Source organism: Pinus tabuliformis, chromosome X (assembly GCF_031772625.1).
Source record: "Pinus tabuliformis cultivar Carrire ecotype Pingquan chromosome X, CPIR1, whole genome shotgun sequence".
In the NCBI taxonomy this organism is placed as follows: domain Eukaryota; kingdom Viridiplantae; phylum Streptophyta; class Pinopsida; order Pinales; family Pinaceae; genus Pinus; species Pinus tabuliformis.
This window is the reverse complement of record NC_142308.1, coordinates 1,118,728,203-1,118,751,063: the sequence shown is the minus strand read 5'-3', so window position 1 is coordinate 1,118,751,063 and position 22,861 is coordinate 1,118,728,203.

Sequence of the window (22,861 nt, the reverse complement as noted above, 5' to 3'; positions counted from 1 at the left end):
TTGAAGTAAATTCAACACTTTGAGACACAAAATTTATCACAAGTCTTCATTTTGCAACATCAAAACTGCCTACCCAGCCTACTTTGCCTAGCATTTTCTCTTCTTTTTTGGATGGGTGCACTTAGACTAGCAAACCCTGATTTTCTTCTTTTCTTTTGGCTATCCTCCTATCTAAATCTATCCTTATTTCTTCCAGGGGCTCAGATTAAGCAGTTGAGCACCCTTGTTTCTCTACCTATCTAGTAATCTGCCAAGATTAAGCTGTTTGGACAGACATTGTTTCTCTATTCTACAACAGCAATTTAAAACATGGCATGGTCCAGATTGAACTGTTGGACCATCCATCAAGCTAGCAGTGGCATTTTGGTTAGCCACTTTCCTGGTCTTTCTTTGGGGTTCATTTTTATCATTTTTTCCGACCAATTGATTTTTCTTGCCCTTTGATAATTCTTTTAGGGCATACCCTCTTTACATTTTTTAATTCTCTCTAATTCTTTTACAAAATATGGAACCGTTGCAGTATGAAAAGATGAACATATTTGGTACTTCCCAGGTCAATCATGAAAAATGAAACCTATTGGTATAGGAACCTAAAAGTGGCTCCACTTGGGGATGGCCTTTCCTTGTGAAAGGCCAAGAACAGCAGGTCAGATTGCCTTGTTTTTCAACTATTGCTGTAGCCTGAAATTTCCTTCTCTTGAATATCAATGATCTGAACCTTTGTAACCTGTATGCAGTACCTTTTGAGCTGATCTGTTATGAAATTAGAGCTCTGTATTTGCTGGTTTTTCTGAGTATTTATCATCATCTTCATACTTCCCAAGTGCTTTTCTAGGTTTCTTATGATAGACTTAAAATATAAATAAAAAATGGTGCAGTTCCCTGATTTTCCTCAAAATTTGCTGTATTTGGTTCCTTATCTAACCACTGTAAATGAAATTGTTGGAAATACAGATATTTATGTACAATATACAATTGTGCTATGCTCATCAAAGGGGATCAAAATAATGTTTGAGCATTCGCCCATTGACAGGGCCTTCCTCAGTATTTGTGCCATCTAAACTCCTCAAGAAATAGGTATTGTTACCTTGTACAGCATGTATGACATAAGGTCCTTTCCATAGAAAATCAAATTTCCCATGTTTCCCTTTGTCCTCTCTTCTAGAATCCCATCTCAGCACTTTGTTTCCTATGAAGAAATCTTCAGCCTTTGTTCTTTGGTCAAAGATCTTCTTTAGCTTGTTTTGTAGAGCCTGGGTTCTCTGATATACTTCTTCTCTTGTTTGCTGCAAGTGTATAGTCTGGTTGATCCTTCTTTGAATATCATTAGGCTCTGCTTGTATTTCTTGCAGCAACTTGATCACAGGGATTCCCAAAGATGAAGGGAAAACCGCTTCTAGACCATATACTAGTTCATATGGACTTGTACCAATAGATCTTTTGGTGGTCAATCTGTCTGCCCATAGTGCATTTACAAGTTTCTTGTGCCAATTCTTTTTGTTGTCCTCCAAGGCCTTTTTAATGATGTTGATGAGGCTTTTGTTGGATGACTCAGCTAAGCCATTACCTTGAGGGTAATAGGCTGTGGAGTGGCCCAAGGTAATGTGGTATTTGTGGCAAAAGTTGATCATTCTTTTGGATTTGAAAGCAGCAGCATTGTCTGTAATAATCTTTTCTGGACAGCCGAATTTTGACAAGATGTTGGTTTCTAGGAATTGCATGATGATTGAGTCATTAGCTTGCCTACAAGGGATGGCCTCTATCCACTTGGTAAAATAATCCGTGGCAGTCAAAATCCACCTATGTTGGCCAAAGGATGAAGGGTGGATTTCACCAATGAAGTCTAGACCCCATTGCTGAAATGGTCTTTCAGTTGAAATAGGTTTGAGTGGTAAAGGTAACAGCTTTCTCTTGCCTTCAAAGATCTGGCATTTATGGCAAGACATTACAAATTTTTTCACATTTGCAAACAGGGAGGGCCAATAAAATCCAGCCCTTAGGATTTTGTCAGTTGTTGATTTCCAGTATAAGTGTCCTCCACAGTCACCTGCATGAAATTCCTTGAGGACATTGTCAGTTTCATCCAATGTTAGGCAATTAAGTAAAATTCCTTCATGATTTTTCCAAAACAAAAGATTGTCTATAATGCAAAACTTTGATGCTTTCATTTTCAAGAATCTCTTCTTAGTTCTGGACAACCCTGGAGGAGCTTGCAGGTTTAACAATACAAAACATATATCAGCGTACCAAGGGGATTGTAAAAAGGCTTGTTTGATCTGTGGAGTCGCCATCTCCTGTTCGTTGTCCAGTTCATTGATATCAAGGGCTTGGAAATTGGTTTCAGTCATCAGTTTGGCTAGCCCTTGTCCTTTTATCAGTTTTGTAGGCTTGATTTCAATGTCATATTCTAAGATATTGGAAATCCATTTGCCCCTTTTGCCTTCAATTCCTTCTTGAGTTAAAATGTCTTTAACCACAGCATTTGGGACATAGGCAATCACATGAGAGTATAAAATGTAAATTCTGAAATCCTTGATGGCCTTTACCAGGGCATAAAATCGCTTTTCCATGATCTGATACTTTAAGGGAGCATCTCTAAGAGCTTTGCTGAAGAAAGCAATGGGATTCTCACAACCTTGGTCATCTTTTTGCAATAGGACAACAACAATTGTATGCTCAGAGGCAAAGGAAAAAATGATGAAATCTCTATCAAACCTGGGACTTGTGAGGACTGGTGTATTTGTCAAAGCTCTTTTGATGTCCTCAAAGGCTTGTTTGGCTTCCATGGTCCACTTGACTTTAGAATCTTTCTTCAGCATATTGTTTAGCAGTCTTATGAGCTCGGCCAAATTAGGAATGAATCTTCTCAAGAAGTTAATCTTCCCTAGAAAAGCTTGTAATTCTTTGATGTTTCTTGGATGGGGAACTTGAAGGATAGCTTGAATTCTGTCCTGGTCAATCCTAATGCCATCTTTTGAGATTATATGACCTAGGAGCTTGCCTTCCTCTAGGCCAAACAGTGATTTCTTTGGATTCAATGATATGCCACATTTTCTGCAAATTAAAAAAACTTGCCTTAAATGTTCTAAGTGTTCTTGGTCTGATTTTGAAAAGGCAGTAAGATCATCGAGGTATATGACTAGGAAATGATGGATTTCTTTGGCAAAGGCTATGTCCATTTCTCTTTGAAAAGTGGCCCCTGCATTTTTGAGTCCAAAAGGCATTTTGACATATTTAAAGGTTCCCCAAGGTGTTGTAAAGGCAGTTTTTTCTTGGTCATCCGGGTGTACTAAAATCTGATTAAATCCTGAGAATCCATCTAATAATGAGATCCTAGAGGCTCCCACTACCCTTTGTAGGATATGGTCCATTTTTGGTAAGGGGTAATGGTCTTTGAGAGAGACTTTGTTCAAGTTTCTTAGGTCCACACACAATCTAATCTCTCCCGTTTTCTTTCTAGTAGGCACTAGATTTGAAATCCACTCTGAGAACCTGATTGGAGCAATGATTCCTGCCTCATACATTCGTTTAACTTCCTTTTCAATTAAGGGAAGAAGGATTGGGTTCACCCTTCTAAGCTTCTGTTTAAAAGGCTTTTGATTCTCTTTCAAAGGTATAGTATGTTGGATGACTGAGGTATCATAGGACTTGAGGTCCTCATAACTCCAGGCAAACACATCTTGGAATTCCTTGAATAAGTCAATGTATTTCAATTTCTGATCAGCAGGCAAGGCTTTGGAGAGTTTTACCATTTTGGGATTTTCTGTGGTTCCAATGTTGCAGTCCTCAATTTCAGCATTCAGTGGTTGTATTTTTGGCTTCCTTGAGATGTCATTTGAATCGAATAAATCCTCCAAAGGAGTCAAGCCTGTGGGTAGAAAATTGTCTTTTAATTCAATTACTTCAGCTTCTGCCTCAGCTATTTCATCAAAATCTGTTTGCTTCAGCTGTTGTATATTTTTGTCATCAAAAGTAGTTGGATGCAAAATCTGCTCTGCTATTTCAGCTGATATATTATGCTCAATTCTGTTTGTCTGTTGTTGATCATCCACAGTGCTGGTATCAATGTTGATGTTAGAGAATTCTTCCTTCAAAGTCAAGAAGTTATTTATCTGTGTGTCATTTTCAAAGATCTGCCAATTTTTGACATTATCAGGGACTGCAGGCCTATGTTTGATTTCAGCAGTGAAATTGTGGTTGGGTTCAAATGGTAGCTTGCATGTGCTGGCAAAGGTTGCCAAGCTGTGTGCATGTAAATTGTGCTTTCTTGAGATTTTGGTGAGCTGAAATTCTAAGAAAGTGTTAAGTATTTCAATGGCTGCACCTCTGTAAGCCCTCATCCTAAGATCATTTGTGACAAAATTTCCCTTCATCTGCTGTATGATTAGATCTGAGTCTCCTAAAATTGAAACTTTGGTTGCACCCAGGTTTTTGATGAGCTTGAGTCCTAGCAAAAGGGCTTCATACTCGGCCATATTGTTTGTGCATCTGAAGTTTAATCTATATGCATGACCTTCAGCATGGTCATTTTGCATGTTGTGCATCCAGACTCCTGCCCCTGCTCCTAATTTATTTACCGATCCATCAAACTCTAAGTACCATAAGATCTCTTGGTTATGACTTGCATTGAGAGTTTTGGAAATTTGTTTAGTGGGCAAATTGGATTCCTGTGAATCATATGATGTGTCATTTTTTTTTTTTGCATTAGTCATATTGATAATTTTTTGATCAGGATCAATAGATTGTTCATTCATGCTTTATGGTTGTGCTGTTATCAGGAGTTTGGCATCAGTTTTGGGGCACATGTCAGCATTATATAAAATGAATGAATCCATGTCGGAATGTATTGAATAGATGGGGAAGTTTTGGGGCTTTTCTTGACTGCTAACCACATATTTCATTAGTGTTTCACGGTATAATCTCTTAGGTTGCCCAAAGACTGAAATAGTGGCATAGTTCATGTCCAGTTGCAAATATCCTTGGAGTTTGGCCCCCCAAGATCTTGATAAAAGCATACCGTATTTGGGTGGAATGTCAGCTACCCCACATCCATCATAATTCTTTTAGTTGGGTATTGGACCAAGGATACACAAAGGTCTTTGATTAGTCCTAGACACCTAACCTGGCTGGAACCAAATGAGAATAAATCTTTGTAGGGTCTTGTGATGTTTAGGTCTAGTTTTTCCATCACGGATTTAGGCATTAGGTTATGGGAGGCTCCTGAATCAAACATTGCATTGCGTAACACCTTGTCATGAATGTTTAAGTTGACATAAAAATGTGGAACTCCTCCATTTGTTGTCTTTCCATTAGCTTCAGGACCAAAAAGTAATTCAGGTTGATCATCTAAAACATTTACCGCATCCCTATTGTCTGGTATTTGGAGGGACCTATTGATTTGTTATCTATACACTTCATGTTTGGCCAATTCAGAAAGAGGAATAGCTATTTTCAGCTTACCTATTTCTGTTTCCAAGTTAAAAGGTTTTTCTATTTGAATCTTTGTATTATAGGCAGTGGATTTTTCCTTTTCAACTGAATTTTTAGTGACCTTTTCTTCATCATGAGTACGGTTTTGAACTAGGTCTGTTTTGAACTTATTTTTAGGAGTGCTGTTTGAATTTTCCTTTGAGGGAACGGATGAGCATGAGTGATTTTCAGAGGGCTGTACATCTGATATGTCTTCCACAGTGACTTCTCTTGGGTTTGGGTTTGTTTTATCAGAGAATTCTGTGAGAGCAGCTTTATCTTTTACTTTCTTTGGATGTTTAGCATCCTTTGGTTTGATAGTTTTAGGCACATCTATGATCCTGCTCCTTAATTTGTACTGTTTGTGAACCTCATAAACTGCTGCATCATAGCCTTCCCTAAAATCAAATGATTCTCCTGATTTGGTTTGAAATTGATTGAAATTATGGGCCTCTTGATCTTCTTGTGTTAGAAAGACTTGGTGTTCACTGTCCAAACCCATCAGGTTGATGTGAGGGTCCTCGATTGGTTCACTAGATGTTGAGGCTTCGGCATAGTTTTCTTGAAAGGGAGGTCTAATGTTCTGGTCGGGACCAGCCCTTCCAACATTTGGATTTTGATTCTTTCTAAAGTTCAGGTTTCTTGCAGTACTTGGTTGACCTTCCCATGATGACTTTCTTTCGATGGTTTCCACCCTATCCCCAAGTCTGTCCATACCTTTGATGATTGCATCAAGCTTTTGTTCAAATGCTGAAGGTTCTTCCTTGAAAGTTGTTCTTCTTTCAGCTCTTGCTTGATTTCTTTTAGCAATTAGGTTTGCCTCCACACTAACAGCTATATTCTGCATGTCTGCTAAGGTTAGAGGGGCTCTTTCCCTTAGTTGATATGCCATGTCGGAATCAAATCCATCAGGGAATTTGATCAAAGCCAAATCAGGTGGAGGTCTAAGGTTTTGAGGAATAGCATTGTAAACATTGTTGGATCTTGCACAACAGTCTAGGACAGTTTCTTGGGGGCCTCTTTTTATAGTGTCATACTCAGATAAAATGTGTAGTGGATCTTTTTTCTTTTCCCATCTGTTGAGAAATGTATGGTAAAGAGCATCCGGATTGGCTATTGAATTTGCAGCAAGTGCTCTAAACCAAGTTCTTACTTCACCTGTTAAACTTTGGACAAAAATTTTCATTCTTACATCATCGTCGTCAATTTCATAATTTTCAAAGTAGTCTTGCATTTTCTTTGTATGCTGTAGGGCAGTATATGTACCTGTACCATCAAAATAAGTGATCTTACTTTGATAATCCTGAGGCATAGCCCCTGGATTTGCAGGTAACTGTAAAGGAGCATATCTATTTGCCATATTGACAAGGACAAATGGGACAACCGGAAGAAATGGGACAGCTGGAACAACAGTAACGGTGGTAGAAATATGGGTAGTAGATGGTGGTGTAGAGAAGGTGCTTTGAGAGGTGGATGAGGAAGAAGGAGAAGAAGGAGCAATGTGAGGACGGACTGATGGTTTAGCAGGGGTTGAAATATAACTTTACTGAATTTCTTCAGGGCTAGAATCAGCAAACTCTTCTTGTTTTTCTTGTTTCCTAAGGATCTTTGGGATTAAGTTGGGATTGTCAAAAACAGCTGGAGGATCAGGGTCAAGATTTGACCTCGTATAACGAGTTTTCTTCTTTGGAGCCAGCTTCCAAACCTGTTTTTGGTATTTTCTGGGAATGTTTCAGATTAGAAGGAAAATGGTCAAATTTTGGAACAGCTGTTTACAGCTTAAAACTAGAATGAAGATTGACTGAAGCAGCTTTTATTTAATCCTGTAAATGCAAAGCAAGAACAGTTTCAAAGGATTTATGGCTGACATTCAGGCTTCATCTGTAGTTTTAAGGAATAGATAGCAATTGAAAAATTCGAATCCCCAGTGGAGTCGCCAATGATGTTATCACTCAGGTTGTTCCCTTTGACTCCCAAGGGAATACGGCCGAGGTAACCACTAAACAATCTTTTAGCTACAGGTCCTAGCCTACCTACAACCAGAGAGGGCTCTCTCTTTATGATTTAACTTTATTTTGGTGTAATCTTAGGCTAGTTATGATGTATAGAGTTTTGTTTTAAATTTGGTTGGATGATGATTTCAGGCAGAACTGGGATGCAGTTTTTAGAATAGCTTAGACCATTGGGCAATGGAGTCAATGATTGAGTACTGCTGTGAGTGTTTCTTGTGGAAAAGGTAATGCTACAGAGCCAGACAGGCATCTATGGAACAATTCTTCAAATCTGGGAATCGATGGCATGAAATCAGGGAATGAAAGGCAGTCAAGGATCTTTCACTATGCTGATAGAGGGAAAGTGTGAGAATATTATCTAGGAGCAATTAAGGATTCCTAAACAGCATCCATAATGCGAGAATCAGTTCAAACATGAGCAATTAAGAATTCATATTTATGACTAATTCTGAAGAAAACATAGTTAGAAACAGAGATTGAGCAGAGGGTGTATTCAAACAAGTCCTGAGCTATTCTTTCTTCTCTGTTAATAAGATCATGAAACATATGTGAAATTTGCAAACACAGAAAGACAAAACACGGTTTAGAATAACTTATTGCTCCATTAAACGACACAGGAATTCTGTAGCAGAACGCACTTCATTTCACATCCAGACAGCACAGAGAGCATCAACTTCACCAGCAATTTGTATTAAAAGTCTGAAAATTTATAGCGTAGCTCTTAGAGAGAATCACCAACCAACCCCAAATACGTTCTATGGGGAGGTATATATACAAAAATAAGATACAAAATATCTAGATGATGAGTCTTCATGCAATAAATTACATCACCAACTCTTCCAAGGGAGTAAATGAAGAATTAAACACTGCAGTTAATATTGGCTTGCTAGCTGTCTATTTTGTCAGAAAATTTTGACTTTCTGGGCTGAATGAGTCAGCTGCCTGCTGCGCATTTATTCTGCGTGTGCTGTTCTGATGCTGGTACGCTGCCTGTTGCTGTCTTGGTCTTCATCCTTGGTGCTAGGTTACTTTACATTTAATGAGCTGTAGCTAACATTCCAATTCTGCTTTAGGCTGCTTTGATCCTTTGACAGGTGGACCGTGCCATCTGTATATGCTGAACTGTAGTTTTACAAAAAAGAATTAATAACCAAAATCACCTGAGCAACGTCTCCATCATTCCTCTCCACCAATCTTCTGTAGGTAGCTGATGCCTTTGTATCTTTATCAGTGTTTCATCAGCTTCTGTGTATCTATAAAAGTTTGGTTGGTCTTCAAAGAGATGGTTTATCTCGTGTGCAATGTAGAATAGATTTTCTAATTTATCAAAGACACTCTGTCCAGATGGAGGCCCTGTCTCTTCTGATGTGCTTGAGGAAGCTGTGATTTGATTGGCAGCATAATTGTTCACCCTGTTGGCATAATGCTCATGTGACAGCAGTCTTCCAGCACTGGTTACTAGGCTAGGTAGCCCTCTGCTCTGTAATGCCGTGATCTTTGCTATGAACTCATCCACTTCTGCTTGCATCTCTTGGCATTTTCTTTCCAATGTCTGCACAAAATTCCTAAGGGTTAATACCCTCTTTATTAGCAAGATAGTATCAGTCCTATTTCTGATTCCTATTGCTGCCAACTGCCCTCTGGTGCGAGTATTCAAGAATTAGATCATCCTATTAGCTTGCTCAGGCATATTACCCAAAGATGCTCTAGCCTTCTAGTTTTCAAACTGAGCTTTGCCTATCAAATCCATTTACTCATGCATGGTCTCAATGGATTGCCATTGGTCTGTAATGGATTGGCCAATCTTGGCCCACAAAATTTTCTTGATATCTGCTAACGTTTTATCAAAAGTGAGCTCTTTCTCCAGTTCCTTTATCCTTTTTTCCAGGGCTTTTACTTCCCTTGTCTTCTCAGCTACCTCCTGCTTTGATTTGTCATATTTTTCCTCAATGCTAGCCAACTTTTCCTTGGTTTCTTTCAATTCCACCATTTGCAATTCCAAGGCTTCTATTTCTTTCATCATATTGTCCATTCTTAAGCTGGTGCCTTGTTCTACAGGTGCTGAAGTAGTTGCTGAAATTGGTGCTGAGTTTGAGGCACCTGCTTCTGATGTTGTAACAGTGGGAGGGACTGTTGTGGGGGCCGTAGGAGGAGCAGCTATAAGAATCTGAGTTATTTGAATTGGCTGAGAGGCCAACTCTCCTTGTCTTCCCTATAATGATGCCTCCAAGGCACTTTCTGTCTCTACCAACCTTTTATGCAAGGTCATAAGCAAAGCTACCACATCCTGCTCTTCCTTTTGTTGTGCCAACTCTGTAGCTTGACGATGCAATGTAGCTGGTAGCTTGATTTGTCTTCTAAGGGAGGCTATGTCTTCATCCTTCTTATTTATCAAAGCTTGCACACCCTTGGGATCAATGGGATCATGTCCTAGCTCTATGATGATCTCCTCCAAGGACTTGATTCTATTGTCCTTGGCCTGTGATGAAGCCTTCTCCAACTCTAGTTGGGCAGCAGTATTGTGCAAAGAGTTTTGCAATCTATGGGCTAGCAATGTTTTATCCGCCAAAGTAGAATATACCATCTCCCCGGTCTGCTTGTGCAATTCAATTTGGTCCATCGGATGGATATCTTTGGCGAAAACTTCCAGATTGGTTCTGATGTAGTCAGCAGCTGATTGTGGTTGCTGAATTGTAGGTCTGAAATGACCGAGGGTCATTCTCCCTTCCTGGATGTCATAGGCTGCCATTAGCCTTTGCTGATTGGTGGGGGCCATCCTTATTAACTGGTTGTACAGTTGTAATCTCACTGGCTCATTCCTAGCTTTGATATCAGTGAATGTTTTTTTAATATTAGAGCCCTGTCGGCCCTGTTGCCTGGTGGATGTTACCTCTACCCCCTGTTGTCTCTCTTGCTCCTGCTGAAAGGAGCTGGCCAATGTCTCCATGCTTGGGGGAATTTGCTATTCAGTAGGCCCCTCTGGCATTTCTTCCTCCGAAAAAGGATTTAACCTTTGTCTCTTTTCTCCTTGCTGCTCTGTGGATGTCCCTGGAGGTGTTTCTTCCTGTCTATCCCTCTTCTTTGCTCTTTCTTCATTGGCAGGAGTCTGCAACACAGGAATTGCAGTCACTTTTGCTTGAGTTGAAGGTTCTTTCCCTTGACCCTGTTCATCTGTAGAAACCGGCCGGTCTGCCATTGTTTCTTGCTGTTCCAAATTTTCCACTTGCTCTTATGAATTTTGCACCCCTTTACCTTTATCTGTGATTGCTTTTGGGGCACTTACTTGGGCAGCTTTCTGGGGGGCCGTGGCAGATGAGGTGCCTTCTCCAAGGTGCCGAGGAGCTGTAAAAAAGACCTGTCCAAAAGATTCCAAGTCAATAGATTTTTCCAGATTCTTGATTGCTTTTCCTGTTATTTCTTCTTCAGTGAGCTCTTCCATTAGGGTGCCTTCTACCCATTCTTGTTGATTGGCATATTGTTCAATTTGAGGGATATTGCAATGTACATATCCTGCAAGCCTATATTTGATTCTTCTACGGCTAATAAAGTGATTGGGATCATATGGTGACCAAATGAAACTTAGTTTGAGCTTAAGTTTCTCTCCCAGAATCTGGCCAGCATCCTTCCATGCTTCTTCTCTCTTATTGAAAATAAAGGGGCCCAATTGATGTCTGATTTTCAGCTATGCCTTTTTGCTTTTGCCATGGAAATGAATCATATCTGCATTACCAAATTGCCGAAAGTATTCTAAGGCAAAGAGTCTCATAGGGACATATTTTGGCAGTTGTTAGGGGGCTAATTCAAAGCCATAAACCCTAATTACTGTGTGGTTTTGGTAGAAATACCAGTCACCAATGCTATAGCTTTTGGAAAGTTGTAGAATGTTTTGCATCTCATCAGTGATTCTGGGAGGAGGCTCTGTTGATAATAAACAGGTAGCTGGATAGACAAAAAGGTCAATGAACTCACAATATGTGTATGGGGAGTAACTAACATGATGGAATACTGATGACCAAAATATGACTGAGCTCCTTTCCCCCCTAGCATCCGATTTTTTGAGGAAGACCGGGAAACTTTCAGACTGATAATATAGCAGCAAATGATAGATATATGAGGTGTATTTGAATACCCTTTCCCTTTCTAGATTCATGAACTGCTCATGAATCTTATCAGCTATGAAGGTGGCATAATCATACTGGACAGCAGGGGGTTGTCCTGGAGTGAAGATAGACATCAAGGCAAAGATAGTGCTGTCCACAATTTCACTTGTTCTGAATCCTAGGATGTAGGAGATCATATCTATAAGCATTTTCCCCTCCTCAGTAAATGCAACATGGAGATAGGGGATTGTGAATCTGGAGTAACAGTCTGGTGGCATAAACAATTTAGCAATTCAGTCAATCTCTACAGAGGGCAACTTTGAGGCTTGATCTAGCAGATTCTTCATGGAAAGTGGGACCAAAGGCTGAGTTGGTTTGAATTGCAACATCTGATTGATAGATTGAGGAGTAATGTAAAAGAGGACTTTACCAGCAGGGCCCATCACTGCCCTTTGAGAAGGATCATAATTGGAACAACATTGATGGATGAGGTCAGGAAAGACATTTACTGAGGGCAAGTAGTACATGGGCATGTTGGACTCCCATATTCTCAATGGATCAGTTTTGTTTCTAAATTTATTCCTTATCTCACAGAAAGCCTGAAGATGAGGCTTGTCTCCTTCCATATCAGCAATTTGATAGTCTCTATCTGCCAGTGGAATCCATTCTAACTGTCTATGGGGTGCATTTAGTGGAGCAATATTGAGGGCAACTGGGGCCTCCATGTTTTGACTGTGATTACAGTTGGATTAGGCCTATATTTTAGCAAGGGACAGAGTTCTGATAATGGTTTTCTGGGCAAGGAACTCACAGTTTTCAGTTCTGTGCAGAGATGTTTTTCTGAGTAAAGCGTAAGGGGAATGAAGAGTATGGAGGGCTCTGCAATAAGTACACTGGAAATGGAGTAAAATAAAGGGCTTTAGCAAACTGTCTTTAGTGGTTCCATGGGCAAATTGGAGCTGGATTTCGAGCTAGAAATGGAAATTTTACCAGAGGGGACAGAGATGCCGGGTTTTGGCCACAAATCAAGTTATACAGTGGGGCAGAGAGGAGAAGCTTGCGGGTGCCAACGTCTTTCAGGTGAATTTTTTGGTGTATTGGCAAATTTTGTAGAGAATTTATGAAAAACAGGATTAGGGGCGTCTTTTGGGTAAATACCTGTACTTTGGAGAGATTTTTGTGGTGAAAATTTGCAGGCGAAGGCCGAAGAGGTCGGATTGCAGGTCGAGTACGCCTGGGTGGTTGACGGGAACGTCGAATGCGACTTGGACGTAAATTTCATGCAAGCCCTTGCAGCGTTTAGTTGCATAAAAACAAACAAAAATGACACTTTTGCGAGTTTTAACGCAAATTTGGGTTTTCGCGGCATTTTGGCGCTTTTTTGTGATGACTTCAACATGACGTCATCGGCGGGTCTCGGGTACAGCAAGGTGACGTGGCAGTTGACTGGGGCGACGACGTGGCACAGGACACGGTGGCAGGGTGGGGATGCAGGCAGACGTCATGGGGACGTGGCGCCAAGACAGAAGGCGGTAAGTGGTTTTATCGGACCGCCTTCTGTACGGGGGTGGTAAGTGTCAGAGGAGGCCCGACGCAATGAAAACAGGGCACGCGTCCCTGCGTACGGCGGTAAAACCACCCTCCATCGGACGCTAACTCCCGCACGTCGGGGGCGCTCCGATATCAATGATATACATCGGATCTGGGAGAGCAGATCAGACGGCTAAGGATAAGTCGCAACATCGCATCGGTGATAGGCAAGGGGTCAGGAATATATGTGATAGGCGATGTAGCGATATGCGATAGCGATATGACATCGGGGGAGACTTTGCGATGAGCGATAGCGATATCGCATCGGCGATCGCATAGCGAATGGCAAGGGGAGGAGGCTTAAATGATAGCGATAAGCGATGCGATATAGGCTTGCGATATCGCATCGGAGGGGGTCATCGGGGAAATGAATACAGAGGCGGGCCGAAACTTTGCGATCGCAACTCACGATATCGTGTCGGAGGGGGGGTTAAATGGTGCGATATCGGATCGAAGGAGGCCAAAATGCATCGGAGGAGGGTTCTTACTAAGTTTCAAATAAACTTAGTAATTCCCATAAAACAGACTTATGGTTATATTTCAACCAAGGCGGGGATACTTATATATATGGGATTTTTACTATATTTTTAATACGGGGAGGGAAAATAAAGAGGGATTTATATAATAAAGTTAGAAATTAATATGAATTTGTGAAGTGAAAGTGTAAGGGGAAAGGCTAAGTCTGTGAACTGAAACTTAGACATAGGAATTGAATGGAATCTGAAGGAGTGATTTTATACAAGAGATGTGGCTTCTTTCATTGAAAAAAACCAAAACTTGACTTGGAATTTCATAAGAATGAGGTGAAAACAGGACTTAATTGGGGAGATCCCAAAATCCTCAAGGGGTGTTAGTAAGAAACTTTGAGGGGTAGTGAAAGGGAGTTAGACATGCCTCGCTTGAGCTGCTCCAAGGGAAACTGCTTTGCACTTGTGATTGAAGTAAATTCAACACTTTGAGACACAAAATTTATCACAAGTCTTCATTTTGCAACATCAAAACTGCCTACCCAGCCTACTTTGCCTAGCATTTTCTCTTCTTTTTTGGATGGGTGCACTTAGACTAGCAAACCCTGATTTTCTTCTTTTCTTTTGGCTATCCTCCTATCTAAATCTATCCTTATTTCTTCCAGGGGCTCAGATTAAGCAGTTGAGCACCCTTGTTTCTCTACCTATCTAGTAATCTGCCAAGATTAAGCTGTTTGGACAGACATTGTTTCTCTATTCTACAACAGCAATTTAAAACATGGCATGGTCCAGATTGAACTGTTGGACCATCCATCAAGCTAGCAGTGGCATTTTGGCTAGCCACTTTCCTGGTCTTTCTTTGGGGTTCATTTTTATCATTTTTTCCGACCAATTGATTTTTCTTGCCCTTTGATAATTCTTTTAGGGCATACCCTCTTTACATTTTTTAATTCTCTCTAATTCTTTTACAAAATATGGAACCTTTGCAGTATGAAAAGATGAACATATTTGGTACTTCCTAGGTCAATCATGAAAAATGAAACCTATTGGTATAGGAACCTAACACCTGGGACTACCATCACGTTCAGATAAACAGTTTTTCCTCCCAAAGTAATAGGTAACTGAGGGAGGATCCCTAATGGTTGACTAGCTCCTCTATTAAAACCCAACATATTTTGTGTAACAGGCATGAGCAGTGGCGAACCAAGCGCTTGCCAAGCAGTTGAGGAAAGGATACTCACTAATGCACCTTCATCTATAATAGTGCCAGATACAATCACATTACAAACTTGTACTATGATTTGGAAAGGCATAAAGAAGGAAGGTGGAATGTTGCCAGTTGATTCCAATCAAAGGAAGTGACTAGACTACTTGGAGGGGGTACCATAGAAGCGGGAGAATTAACCCCTTGAGTTACGAGAATTGGAGGATTTTCCTCCTGTCTTGATGGAACAAGCGGATTGCCCCCAAGCTCATTTGAATCTCAAGAAACAAAAAGAACTCGAGTGGTATCATGTTCACTCTCTTCGGGAAAGGTACGATTCACTGAAGGTGAAACCAGATCAATTGTTACCTCGACCTGTTGATTTGGGTTGGGTATAGACTCAAAGGATTCACTTTCAAAGAGAGTGGGTTCGACCGAGGGTTGATTTTCATCAGTCCATTCACTAACTAGTGATGGATTTAGGGATAGTTTCCTTTAACCAGATGGAAGTCACTGCGGTGAAGCAAGACAGTTATCCAACACTTTCTTGGCTTCGTCCAGATAGGGACAAAGGTGAATGGGGTGATTCCCTTCACATAACCTACATGGAAACTTCACTTTTCCCTTCTTTCCATGAACTTTACTATCACTAGTTGATGGTATGTCACCAACATTATCTCCAGAGGTTGATGGCACAGATGATGTGAACGAGAAGACCATTCTTCTAAGATCTGAGGAATATCAGGACAATTTCAAATAATATGGTCTCCCGCACAAAGTTTGCATGGATATTGAACTGTGTGAGACTTAATGGATGGTTTCTCATCAGACTTTGCATTCAAAGCAATGGTTGCTTGGTTGCCCCTCTGCTAAATTTGCTTCTTCTTCTTCTTCTTCCTTTTCTTCTTCTTCTTAGCCACTTGGTTACTAGTACCAATACTTTCACCAAGCGAAGAGGAAGAAGGGGAGGAAGAAACAAACGAGGAAGAAGGCAAAGAGTCAACTTTAGGATCAACTGGAGGTTGATTTTGTCTAGTTGGAGGTGTACTCGATTACGGAGAAATCGTGACATTTTGAACCAAAGAGGTTGAAAACAACCATATTGGCAAGCCAATGGTAAATCCCGGAAGGGACAATGTAGCCATATATGGAGCACCAATATTTCCAAATGGAGGAAAAGGACTAGGATTCCCATCAAAAGGAATTCCTTGATTGGTGGGCTCCAAATTTGTCGCCATTTGCTTCAACCTAAGATCAACTAAAAAACAAGTGTGGAGGATGTTATCCGCAGTCAATTAATTTTTACGACACTAGAACTTAACTTTTCTTTTTCATTTTTTAAGAGTCGGGAAAAAGAAAAATATGACTCTAGTCTCTTTCATTGTTTAATGAGCTTGAAAGGACAAGCGCTCAGATGGACCTTTTATTTTAAGGAGTCGAAAAGGAGCAAAAGTGACTACTCTGGAGATACTAAGCAAGAGGGTTTACCAAACTAATCACAAAACTGCAATATACATCTTGGTGGTAAATTAAAGAGAAATTACCAAGGGTTTACCGTACGGCAATCAATCTTCCCGAATGTTGTGTTCGGTGCATTGTGATCGGTAAAGTGACAGACTTGGCTTCCTAGGGATAAAGGATTTAAACCTATTGGGGTCTTCCACTATATACACAACGGTACAGGGAGCACAAGTCCGTACTAGTACTTACCGGTTTAGAGAGGAGGAATCACCCAACCTCAATGAAACGACAGCCACTAGGTTTTAAGACGCCGGAACACGTCTCTAGCCTAGACACCTCTAGATGTTTGCGTTAAATTATAATGCATTATTAGGTTAATTGAGGTTAATTTTAGGTTGATCTTGCTTAAAATTTGCCTCTGGGTTTCACCACGTGATGTTCTCCAAAATTCCCAAGAATGCAATTAAAATGAGAAGCACTCTTTCCATTTTGACAATGAAAATCCTAGCTACAAGGGAAAGAGCAAACAAGTACTTTTTGGATCAAACAACAAAGAGCACTCACTAATGCATTTCCCTAACCATTCCTTTTAAGCACACACATTCAATCTCCTAAAATGCAATTACATGTATTTCTTTTTCTTTTCAGTTCTCCTTAATGTGAATTATGCACTAAGAAAAACAAATGCACAATGATTCAAAAGCTCTCTTCACAAAAATGTCGATTTATGACAATTTCACTTAAAAGATAAAGGAAGACTAAATGACACTTTTAACTTTAAGGAAATGAAGTTTTCGACACTTAAACGAAAATATGAATCAGATGCACAAGTAGACCAATCGATTATTTTAATGAAGGAAGATACACTTCATATTTGAAAAACAATTGACTGAAACTACTTTAGACAATGGACTGCGAATGATAAAACAAATACATAAACAAAAATTTAACAATCCAGTCTAAAATGGGTTGAAACAAGGAAACAAAGACTACTTTCAGAGACAAGAACTCATCTAAATCCAACAGACAATTCAAACAACTGAAAATTGACTTAAGGATTCAGCGCCTAGATGGGAAAAATGATCCAAAAGGAATCAGCGCAGGTCAGAGTGAGGGACAGTGTGATGCATAGCACTGTCTCAGTGCAGAGGGTGCCATTCATTGCAATGTCTCAGTTACAGAGCTCCGATGATTGCAGAATGACAATTTCAGTGAATTGGACTTAAATTCAATGAAAAACAGAGGGTAAAGTATGTCAGAGTGTTTTAAGAGATTGATTAGCTACTATAAGGGATAAGATCATTCCCTAGTATGGTTGCCATTTTGTTATGGGAAAATTCAGTGTCTTTTTTTACGACTAACCCCTAGACCTACTAGAAAGTCTAGAACAACAGTTAAAGTAATTCCATTGCTTTTCCTACAACTAACAGATAAAAGAAAGAGGAGCAAAAGTACCAACTTGTATCTCTTGCTTGATCCCTCTTCCCTTTGACCGCTTTTTCCACTCCCTTCTGTACTTAACTTGCTTGAAAGGTACCTACACACAAGCCGAGACAGAAAACCATCAAAGCATACATATCGATATGTTAACTAAACATATTATAGAATCGAAAGTACAATATACATCACATAACACATGAATGGGAAAAAGCATAGAACTCTTTATTTATAGAAGGAAAGATTACAACCCATGTAGATGCATGTTCAATTTAGCATCATCCTCCCAGCTTCAAACCCTTATCTCCTCATGGAAACAATAATTTGACATAATAACATTACTCTCTCTACTAATCTCATCCAAGCAGCTTTTCCTTAGCTCAAGAAGTTCCAACCTTCGACCAAACTTGAATGCCTGGTCATTTTATAGCTGAAAAGAGGACGTTAGGCCATTAATGGCCCTCATGAATTCTTTGCCATATTTGGGAAGTGGTTCCATGGAGGAAGGGATAATGGATTAAGGTTCATTCATCTCCTTCCTCATCCAAAAGCAAGCCCAATCCCTCTAGAAACCTCTAGAAGCATCCATTGGATGAGGAATCCAATGAATTTCTTTGAAAATTTTGATGGATCTCGCCCATTGCAGGTGATACAAAGGCCAGGTGCTATGCATAGCACCCTGACAGTGTAGTAGCTACCATTCATTGTAGCCAGATAGAAGACCACCTGCGATGATCTCCTTAGAGACATTTTTTGGATGAATGGCGTCATGAAACTTTCTGGGAAGCAAGCATGATGTAGGTTAACTTCATTGGTGAACGAAAACAACTGAATTAGGGGTTGATGGACCCTAATAATACGAATTTGGAAGTCAGGTTTGATGTGCCCAAATTTTCCTGTAACAACTCTGCGCATGATGAATATGTAGTGTTGTGTGCATATGGTGTTGTGGCATGTTGGATATGTGATGCTATGTAGATATGGTGCCATGTACATATGGTGTTGTCTGCATGTTCTACATGTGGTGCTATGTACATATGGTGTTGTGTGCATGATTGTACATGTTTTTCTATGTACATATGGTTTTGTGTGCATGATTGTACATGTGGTGTTGTGTTCATGTGGTGTTGTGTACATGTTGTACATGTGGTGTTGTGTGCAGGTGGTGTTGTTTACATGCCGTGCATGTGGCATTGTGTACATGTGGTGTCTTGTACATGTCGTGCATGTGGTGCTATGTATATGTTGTATTGTGTACATGTTGTACAGGTGGTGTGGTGTAAATGTGGCACTATGTACACGTTCTGCGAGTGGTGCCATGTACATGTGATGATGTGCACACATTGTGTAGATGGTGTTGTGTATAGGTGGTATTGCGTACATGTTTTACATATGGTATTGGTGTACCTATGGTATTATGTGCATGTCATACATGCTATGTTGTGGGCATACAATACGATGTATGTGCATTATGTAGTTGTGGTATCGTGACATGTGTATTCGTTGTGTTGTACTTTGTGTAGTACATGTATTGTGTTGTGTTGTACACCAAGTGTAGGTACATGTATTGTGTGGTGTTGTAGATTGGGTATATATGTATGTGTTTTATTTTACATAAGGCGTGGGTGTATGTATTGTGTGGTGTCATACACTCTGTGTAGGTGTATGTGTTGTGTTGTGTGCCGGGTATGGGTGTATGTATTGTGTGGTGTTGTACATCGTGTGTGGATGTACGTGTTGTGATGTACATTGTGTGTACGTGTACATTATTGAGGAGAAGCAAAGGCACTGGGTGCTTTACGGGTGTGGCAACTGATCTAGTGTGTGTACAGAAAGAACAAAGGCAGAAGTAAGGACCAATTAAAGGATACATATCGATATTTTATTTCAGTTTTATTATACATATGATCTATGATTCTGATTTATGATGGTTACATGTGATCTATGATTCTAGTTTATGATGATAGTTGTGTTTTCATATAACTGGATGTAATATGTTTATTCATGATGATTTGATCAAATAATTAGTTTGACTTGTTGTGACAGGAAATAAACAAAGTTGCGAGTGTACCTTGTTGACGAGCTACCAATGAGGTATGATTTGAATTATTTCAATTTATTTTGAATCTAATGGATATTACGTGCTTGGTACAAGAAATCATGGAAATGCTCAGTCTAGATGGGTTAAAATAACTACAAGAATTAATATCAACAACAAAAGGAATTGGAACATGCAACAATATGCTGGTAAAGAACTTTAGAAGTAGGGCCATTAGGGGACACTAGTGCCCAATAGTGTCCATTGATTTCCATGAGCATGTTATGAATGATATGATGGTTTTTAGGTAGGTATATGCCTTGTTCGTTTGACCTTTTGATGCGAGGAAGCCTTGCCAAGGGATGGATCACCCGGGGTAGGGGCTGTCGGGGAACTTGGAAGGTGACTGACTGCATGGAGGGGGATGACCAGATTGTCTGAGGGATTGTGTAGCAGAGAAGGGAAGGTCGAGGAATACATTTTTGTTTGGTCATTAGCATTTCTTGATGGAATCAGATGAAAATTGGGAGTGTTCCCTGGAACAATGAGTCAGTAATTGTCCACTGAGAGGACAAGTGGTGCTAGATTGTAGCGCTGGACATTGGATGCAACTTTGACTTTGGAAGTGGATTATGGACTTCTTGGGAAGGAGGTGAGTCCTGGTATTACTTTGAGGGTAGAGGTGTGAGCCTCTAAATTCACTTGTTGTTGGTATGGGCATCATATCCTTTTATTTGTTGGCTGAGAAAATGTGCATATTTGTATATTATTTTGAATATTGTATCGAGCTAGATTTATAAAGCTCCATGAACAATAGGGTTATTTGTTGGTTGAAGCAAATGTGCATAAGTATATGTGGATTGTAAATATCGTAATGAGTTGTGTTATAAAGCTCTAATAAATGGTATGTCTGTCATGTTTCAACAAGATGTCATTGTAAATACTGCAACGAGATGTGTTATAAAGCTCCATGGGTAGTGTGATTTTCTTTTTAGCGGTCTTGCTAGTTGTAGGTGTCATTGAACACTGAGGACAGTGTTCCCCCAAGGGGGAGGGTTCTGTAACATCCCTGGTAAAAATTCATGTAAAAAAATATAATAACAAGGTCATGGGACACGTATTCCAAGCTGAATGGCGGGAAAAACATCCTAATGGGTGTTCATTTAAGTTATTATGGCTAAAGGAAAATGGCAAAGGAAATGGCAAAGGATTTGGAAAGGCAAGATGGAATTTTTGACAATTTATTTATGAAAATAAAGGAGATTAGGAGAAAATGAAGGAGAAAGGTCATGTGTTGTATGTGAGGAGGAAAATGAAGGAAAATAATGGAAAATGAAGAAAATAGAGGACTCATTAATAAAAAGGCTTCTGAGGATCAATTGGTAGCTTTTGTCAGTTTAGTTTTGGAGCTCTCTCTCTCTCTATTCTCTCTCTCTCTCACTCTTGGACACTTAGAGTTTTCTTGGAGTAGTTCAATATTGAATAAAGAAAAGAAAAGAAGGCAATAGGAAGAAAAGATGAAGCAAGGAAGAGCAAGATCAAGTGGCTATAGTGGGATTATTTGCAGGTATCAAGTTGCATGTATGATTTCCTTGCTAGTTTTGTCATTCATGGTTATGCATGTGTGTTCTTGATTCTCTTGTTGTCATTGGCATGGGTTTTTATAGGTGTGCCAATGTTCTTCAACCTTTCCTTGCCATTTTTGGATAGCCATGGTGTGATGGGGTTCACATGTTTTGGTTGAGCTGGATTGTCAGATGGATTTGAAACTAAGTGAGGTGGTTTTTGAAAGAAAGAACAAATGGCATAGTGATCCCTAAATTGAACTATGGATTGTGGTAAATCCTTGGCCTAGTAACCCCTGAACCGGACTATGGGTTATGGTAAAGTCGAATTTTGTGTTACCTCGGTGGGCCTAGGAATCCTCAACCGTTGAATGGCGGGATATATAGTAAAGCCTAGAGGTGAGTGCCCTCAATCAGGTCGAGGAATCCTTGGCTAGTGAATGGAAGGATATAAGGTAAAACATGGAGGATGGAGTCTTGATTGGGCCTAGGAATCCCAAGATGGGATATACGATAAATCTTAGAGACAGGAGTCTCAGTTTGGGCCAAGTGATCCAATGGGGATTACAGTAAAGCCTAGAGACTAGGAGATAAGCAAATTCCTCATGGCTTAAGTGGAGAAATCCGATGACATCCACGATTGTTTAGGACCTAGTGATATAGTGTGGATTGTGGTGAAGCCTGGTTCTATTGATGAGGGTGAGGTGGTTTAGCCTCAGGAAGCCATGGTTGATTTTGGTTACGAATCCCACATTCATGCTTGGAATATGGCATGGGGGTGATTGGCTGAAAGAAATATTTGGTTCAAACAATTTACGGTCGAGTGGTTCATGGAAGTCCCATATGTTATGGAACCAGCTCAAGAAAAGATAGAAAATATAGATCAACGCCTTAGAATTCAGCCTCTTCGAGGGGGAAACCTCCTTTACATTACATAAATGAACAATTCTTGGATGATTCAAATGACAAAACCTCCTTTCTATATATAGGAGTCTAAGGAGCCACAATATAATCCAGCCGACCTAACAATAATAATATAAAGCCACAAAAATGACAATAGAGGGATTCTACAGGGCACAGAAATAACAATATGGGGGTAATAGGGGCACAACAATATAAATAAGGGGTATAACTACAATAGTAATGGGGTAATCACTAGTATTATAGGGACCCAACATGCCCCTCTCCTTCAAAAAAGTGTTGTCCTCAACGCTTGAGTAGTTCTGGATACTTCTGCATAAAATTCTCATCCTCCCATGTGGAATCTTCAGCGGATAAGTTCTTCCACTTGATAAGATACTCTGAAATTGATCGATTTCGTAGCTGTCGAGTTCTTGTTTCTGTGACTGCTTCCGGTTCCAATATAATTTTTCCTTCCTCGTCAAGTTCTGGCAATATTGTTTGAATTGGGAGCTTGTCGCCTATAACCTTCTTTAAACATGAAACATGGAAAACTGGGTGCAATCGAGAAGCTGCAGGAAGCTCCAATTTGTATGCCATAGTACCAATCTTTTGCAA